Source organism: Etheostoma cragini, chromosome 10, assembly GCF_013103735.1.
Source record: "Etheostoma cragini isolate CJK2018 chromosome 10, CSU_Ecrag_1.0, whole genome shotgun sequence".
Classification (NCBI taxonomy): Eukaryota; Metazoa; Chordata; class Actinopteri; order Perciformes; family Percidae; genus Etheostoma; species Etheostoma cragini.
In genome coordinates, this window is record NC_048416.1 from 24,704,617 (window position 1) to 24,711,654 (window position 7,038).

General features: G+C 40.2%; 2 long non-coding RNA genes across 2 annotated transcripts in view; both read left to right on the forward strand.

Moving 5' to 3' along the window:
• The first annotated feature begins 1,607 nt into the window (after window positions 1-1,607).
• LOC117951873 lies at window positions 1,608-3,500 on the forward strand. Its single transcript, XR_004658267.1, has 3 exons — window positions 1,608-1,723; window positions 3,284-3,288; window positions 3,489-3,500. It is a non-coding gene; the product is annotated as an uncharacterized LOC117951873 (long non-coding RNA).
• A 651-nt stretch (window positions 3,501-4,151) lies between these two features.
• The window catches only part of LOC117951867, a 4,286-nt gene continuing 1,399 nt past the window's right edge, over window positions 4,152-7,038 (forward strand). The window contains exons 1-2 of the long non-coding RNA XR_004658266.1: window positions 4,152-4,281; window positions 5,382-5,386. This is a non-coding gene — a long non-coding RNA (uncharacterized LOC117951867). The remainder of the gene's footprint in view (window positions 4,282-5,381; window positions 5,387-7,038) is intronic.

Below are 7,038 nucleotides of genomic sequence, written 5' to 3' on the forward strand. Positions count from 1 at the left end.
TTTTTATATTCTCTTTAATGGATGTTTTTAATTGTTTTGAACAGCCTTTTATTGTTTTATGAAAAGCACTTTGAATTGCCTTGCTGCATAAATGTGCTATACAAATAGCATTGCCTTGCCTTACAGTAGTTTGAGTTTTGTTTGGTCTTCATTTACCGGATACAGTCTCCAAACTTTGTGAGCGGCGTCCTTTTTGTAGACTTGGCACAGCTTCTACTGTAATAGACTCATGACTGATGTGAAATCAATGTCGTGTATCAACTACTTATGGCCGCTCATTGCAAAGCGTTTAGTTAAATCAATCTGTCCCGTCCTCAGCTGTTGCAAGAATACTGCAAAATACTAAAAGCAAATAGTAGCAGCAGTAAATGTATATTTTGATTTTTTACAGTGTGGTGATCTGGTAAAAAAAAATAAAAAAGAAGCTGTGCCAAATGTGTTTTTCTTCTTTTCCTCCTCCTTCTACTTCTCCATTCCCCTGCCTCATTTGCAATGATTGTGTTATCAGGGCAGCCAGGCAAAAGGGTGGAGCAACCATAATTTCAGTGCGGGATTAGGCAGAAATAACGAGGTCACCAAGTTACAGTTGCCATGGCAACGACACATCCAAGAACACAGGATGCCATTGCTTTAAAAAAATAAATAGAAGAAACGGGGCCCAGGATTTTTCCTCTCCCTTTTTTTCAAACGCCTCCCTCTCCATCTTTCTCTCTCTCTCCCTTATCCACTCCTTCTCCCCGTCTCAGTTTCTTTCTTTTTTTGCTTTTTTTAAGGCGGGAGGGGAGCAGTTCACTTTCACTCCCTCTGTTTTCCAAAGCCTTTTATTTCAGAACATATTCCGAATTACAAATTCACTGTTGAGTACGTTTATATCTTTCTGGAATTCATATTTGGTGGGAGGTCTGTTCCCTATCATTTTAACAGGGCTGTACCCGTTCTATAAAGCTCATTAGAGAACAGCCCTCCTCGCCCTCCTCACTCCTCCCCCACAACCCCCCCTCTTACCTCCCACAGTCTTTGGGAAAAAAGACAATACTCTGGGTTCTCCACATTTTTGGGCAGATTTTTGCTTTAGGGGGAAACTATGGGAGGTGATCGAAGTCAGGAAAACTTGAAAATAAGATGGTTCCCTTTTTGAGGGGAAAGATTTTATGTGGTGCCCTGTTCATTGATTCCGATTGAGATTGCCAGATGCTTTGGGCTTCTATTCAAACAGATATCCATTCCCATGTTACACCTGGCTGCTGGTTAGACCAGAGCCCAGCAAACAGACTCAACACTATGCAAAGTCCAATAATCAGCAGGCCTGGAGATAGCACCCAGTCCAGCGCTGTAATTTTGAAGCACTATTGATCGTCTTTTTGCCGATCACAAAAAAAAGCCTTAAAAAAATCATTGTGGATGATACAAGGGCACTGGCTGAACAGGTACAGTTTACAGTTTAGTATTACATGTCACATGTAATTTAGCCTTTACCACATGTTTTCATGAACCAATCTTACATATAGGTACAAAAAGTAATGTAAGTAATGTTATTCGTATGTATTCTACGTGTTTATCACTGTGTGCACTGACTGCCGTTAAGAGCGCAAGATCTGTGTAGGGAGGAGGTATGGTTGGAAAGACGGGTCCTAAAAAACAGTCCTTTCAAACCGGGCAGTGGAGTTCATGTCCTGGAAGAAGTTAAGGGGAAAATACAAGACTTTCACCTAGGAAAAGGATGGTTGTGACCCAGGAGTACTGCTGAAGGGGACCTGTGTTTTAACCCAAACCACAATCTTGGTTCTCATCTTAACTAGTTGTTCTTGGTGCCTAATCTTAAATGTCGTCGCTGCAGGACAGTCACATTTTGTCAGCTAAACTCAACTGCAACGGCTGCTGGAAAGTGGGCCTGTGCCAGGCTCACAGTAACCTTTTCTTGGCTAAATTTCACGGTAAAGACTGCTGAACTTTGAGTTTGTGAAAAGCGCTATATAAATTCAATGTATTCTTATTCTTAATTTTTAAACTTGTGACTTGTGGTCATGTGACTGGTCGGCATGACTGGTTCATATACAAATTGTTGTGCAAACATTTTCTTAAGATATCATAAAAACCCGTTTATGAGAATGCATTGATTATATACACCTAATAACGTCACATAACCTACATTTAAATGTGTCATATACAGAGTCCAACAGTGCTTTCCTTCTTAAGAAGCTCTTTATCTGCAAAGTAGATATAGTATTAGACTATAATATTTCCTGTCAAAATAAACTGAGTAGTACAAAAACCTAATTAAAGTAGTTCTAAAATAAAGTTTTTTAAAAATGTACTTAAATACAGTTCTTTTACTTAGTTAAAATAAAATTTACTTAGTTACTTTCAGCCACTATGGAGCTCAACAGTAACGGCCCACTTTTGAACGGCACTGGTTCCAAAAGTGATAGCAAAGATTTTTTTATGAAAAACAAGTTTTTGCAGAGGACCCCCTTAAAGCTAAAACAGCCTTCTAGCTGGTGTTTCTTAAAGTTTGTGGGTCATCTATACAAGATGCACCCGTCACAGGAAGATGCGCAGGATGAAACGTGACGGAGAGATCTCTTTGCAGTCTTATCTATCATAGGGGATGAAGAAGAGAAAGACATGTTACAAGATGACATCAGTGACATGCTTGAGCTGATGTATTTCGGAGTATTTGCTCATACATACAAAACGTTATGGTCAGCTTGCTCACCGTAAATGCAAACGTCGGCTCCTGGCCTGTAAACTGTGACGTTACCGTTAACATTAAACTGGCCAATGTTGGTTGGTAACGTTAACAAGCTAAGAAACACATAACAACAACGTAACATTCATGCACTACACCACAGGACGTTGTCGTACACTACTCTGACAGTCTGGCATGTCAATTTTATTTGTGTAGCACCTTTTATTACACATAAACGCAAAGTATTTTAAATTAAAAACAGCATAACAAAGCATAAATAGAAATAACAATACACAACAAATACAAGACATACAAGTGCGACCATACAAATTCACACACACGTGCACACACACACAGATTTAGGGGGTGGTAGTAGCTCAGTCCATAGGGAGTTGGGTTGGGAACCGGAGGGTCACTGGTTCAAATCCCCGTATGGACCCAAAAAGTTGGGAGCGTGGATTGGTGGCTGGAGAGATGCCAGTTCACCTCCTGGGCACTGCCAGGTGCTCTTGAGCAAGGCACCGTACCCCCCCGACCGCTCAGGGCGCTGGTTCAGCTGGCAGCCCACTCACTCTGACATCTCTCCATGTAAAGTGCATGTATAGGTCCTGAGCATGTGTGTGTATTTCAGGCCTGTGTGTGAGTACTAACAAAAAGTGTGTACACAGAGTGTAGTGCAGTAATTTCCCCATTGGGGACTAATAAACAAATTATCTTATCTTATCTTATAAGATACACACACACACACACACACATACAGTTTGCTTTTAAATATGGACATAGTTGTGACAACCCTCAGGTCATGAAGAAGCTTGTTCCAGAGAGCAGGACCACAGTAACTGAAGGCCCTTCACCAGACAGGGATGTAATTCTGGGTACAGTTAGAAGGCTGCTGCTTGATGACCTGACAGGCCTGATGGGGTTGTGATCACTGAGCAAGTCAGAGATATACTGAGGAGCTAAACCAATTAGTGCTTTATAGACTGGTAGCAGGATTTTAAAAAGGATTCTGTATTGAAATCATGTGACAATTTCACGAATTGTCGTGAGACCTGGTTGTGTGCTGGGAGCCAATGAAGTGATTTGAGTACAGGTGTAAAGTCTTCAAATGTACATGGACTCTGGCTGCTGCATTTTGAACAAGTTGGAGGCACTGATTGTTTGGGTAGTCCTGCAAAATGACCATTACAGTAGTTTAACCTGCTGGAGAGGAATCCATGCACCAGTTTCTCAATGTCAGTTTGAGAAATGAATGCTCTAAGTGTTGATATATTGTTTAAGTGATAAAATACGGTTTTAGTGATATTGGTGATGTGATTTTCAAAGTTAAGATCAGTATAACAAAATCTGACAAGATTTCTGACTTGCTCACTGTAGAAACACAGAACACAGAAACCTTGAATCCAGGTGTGAATAAATCTTTTGTTTATGATTTTTACAACAACGAGAATATCAGTCATGTCTGTATTTAGTTAGTTTAATTTTATTTCTGTGTCATGCCAAACATTTGGCCCATCCAACATGGGATTACAAGACACCACAAACTTATTTAGCAAACGTCTTCTGGTCGCATTAACAAATAATTTGGAGAAGTGGATTAATGCAAGTACACACGCACACATACACACACAATATACAAACAACAAATCCTCACCTGCAGATACACCTACATATCAGTAAAGACCTTTGCCCTCTTCTCCCATGCTTTCTCAAGATAATTAGCTAATTTATATTTCACATGTGAACATGATAGATGCATCATCCATATTTACCAAAATCAATCTCTGCTTTTATCTCACTAAACAAAAAATCGCGCTGTTCACAATAAAAAAGGACTGTAGAAAACAAACTGGAACTCATTTTTTATATCATTCAAACAACACATTGGACAGATCATTTTGTTCCTCTTCTACATTAAAATATCATCTTCTTTCAACAGTCAAAGATAATACGGCAGATCTCACTTGAGCACAAAGAGAAATTTGCCTTTTTATCATCACAAAAATATGCAATTTTGGCTTAGCCCATATATTGTCAGCCCACTGCTTTTTGTCTTTTGAAAACAGATTATTTAAACAAACCAATAACCAGATTTTTACTATTAAGAAACCACTCACCAAACCCGTGGTTACAAAACAATTTGCATATATCTTTAGACCAAGGACCGAAAATGTGTTTATCCCAGAGAAGTATTTTCTTTGTCAAGCTATTTGCATTTAGCTGTAAAAGTTTTTGGACTTCGAGCATTTAATATGGTTAATACAGTTTACTAGTGTGTCAACAGAGCTAAGATTGTCAGAGAAAAGTGAAATGTAAAACTGTGTGTCATCGGCATATGACTGGTAGGATATTTTGTGTTTCTTAACAGTAATACCAAGCAGGAGCATGTACAGATTGAAGGAGGTTTAATAAGAACTGCAAAGACTGCTACACTTAACTCAACTTCTACTTTAACTTTATTACTGTCATTCCATATGTACAAAGTGCATACAGAACGAAATTGCGTTGCATACAGCTTATAAAACATTGCAATAACATTCCAGGTGAGATGGAACACATCTCCGGATCACTACACAAAAGGCTATACAGAAGTGCAACAATGATCAAAGTGCAAAACAGGCATAACGTGCAGCCAATTACAGATGTTACTGTTTAATTTATTATGATTTATCACAAAACTGTAAGCAAGGAGATACAGTCAAGGAGTACCATGGCATAGAATTGTTTTAAACAATCATAACAGCAATCTCTATTATCTGTGGGATTCCTGAGAGGGAGTCGCTGCTAAGAAGTGACTAACTGGGACTGACCTGATGTAATGTTCAGCTTACTGGTTACAGCCAAGGCAGAGGAAGATGGTTCCTTATGTAAAAGCCAGCAGAGATATGAGCGCGAAAATCCTCTCACGACAGGCTTCACGTGGGATTCATGAAACTGTATCAGACCGATCAGAGCATGAAAATGGTTGTACATTGATACATGCAGTGGCTGGAAACGATCGTAATTTAAATATCATGCCCCGATATATTCTCGGTTTTACTATTTACAACATGGCCAGACGTAATCCGGCTAACAACAGCACTTTTCAGAGGTGGAGATTGAAACCCTGACATCTCAGTTTAATTTAGAGTAACATGTGTCCTTTTTGGCAGCCTAAAAAACTGGTATAGGCTGTAGGAAGAATACGGAATAGAAAGAGATCACTGATGCAGTCAACAGTATTGCCATATTAAATTGTAATATGTAATTTATTCATCTTTGACGTATGTATGCTATACTCCTAATAGTAATCCATCCAGCCATTACACCCTAAATCTTGTTCTTTCGGTCATGACCCAGTCTTCATAACCATAGGTGAGGGTAGGAACAAAAACTCCTTCACTTAGGGTAAGGACTCATTCCCTACCTGAAGAAGCCACTCCATTGGTTTCCTGCTGAGAACCGTGGCCTCAGATTTAGGGTGCTAATACTCATCTCTGATGCTTCACACTCGGCTGCGAACCGATCCAGTGAGTGCTGAAGGTCACATACCGATGATGCCATCAGGACCACATCATCCACAAAAAGCAGCGAGGGGATCCCCAACCCACTGAACTGCAGCCCCTCCCAACGACCAAACTTTGATATCCCTTGTGGCCACTTGTGTGCCAAACATTACAATGTACCTTTTGAAAGTGAATACTATCCTGCATCTCTGGGCATTGGGTCATCTGGCTCCGTCATTACATTTAAGGCACCCTGTTTTCCTGCACGATGTTGTGCAGAACCCCACAGGCTAAAACAATGTTGCAGACTTTTCTGGCATGTAAAGTAGGGCCCCCCCCACACCGTGGCCTGTGTGTGTAGGCTACATGTGCACTGTTGCTCGCCTCATACAGTTCTTCTAAAAGAGCCAGATCTGCCATTGTTGATAAGTGATAAACTGATGACTTCTCCTTCCCCTGACTTGCTGTAGCGCAAGTCTACACTGACTCGAAAACTCGTGTACACAAGGTTGGACCGGACATGAGATTTTTTTTGCAGCCTACGTTCACTTTCAACTTGATAAATGCTAAACTTTGCATAGAAATCGGCGAACGCCCGTCCTACGCATGTTTTTGATTGTACGCACTGTTCATAAATGAGGGCCAAAGACCTGCAACTAAACAAAAAAAGGCACCAGATTCAGAAAACAAGTGTGGAAAAATAAACTGAAGAGGGGACATTAGTAGGGGGAGGGATAGGGATAAATGGTGATGGTTGTGGTGAGAGTTGGAGAAAAAGATCTGTATAGATGAGCACAATATACTTATGCAGTTTTGACTGTAAAAATTAAGTATGCTGGACTTTGTGGTTTGTTATACTCAAAG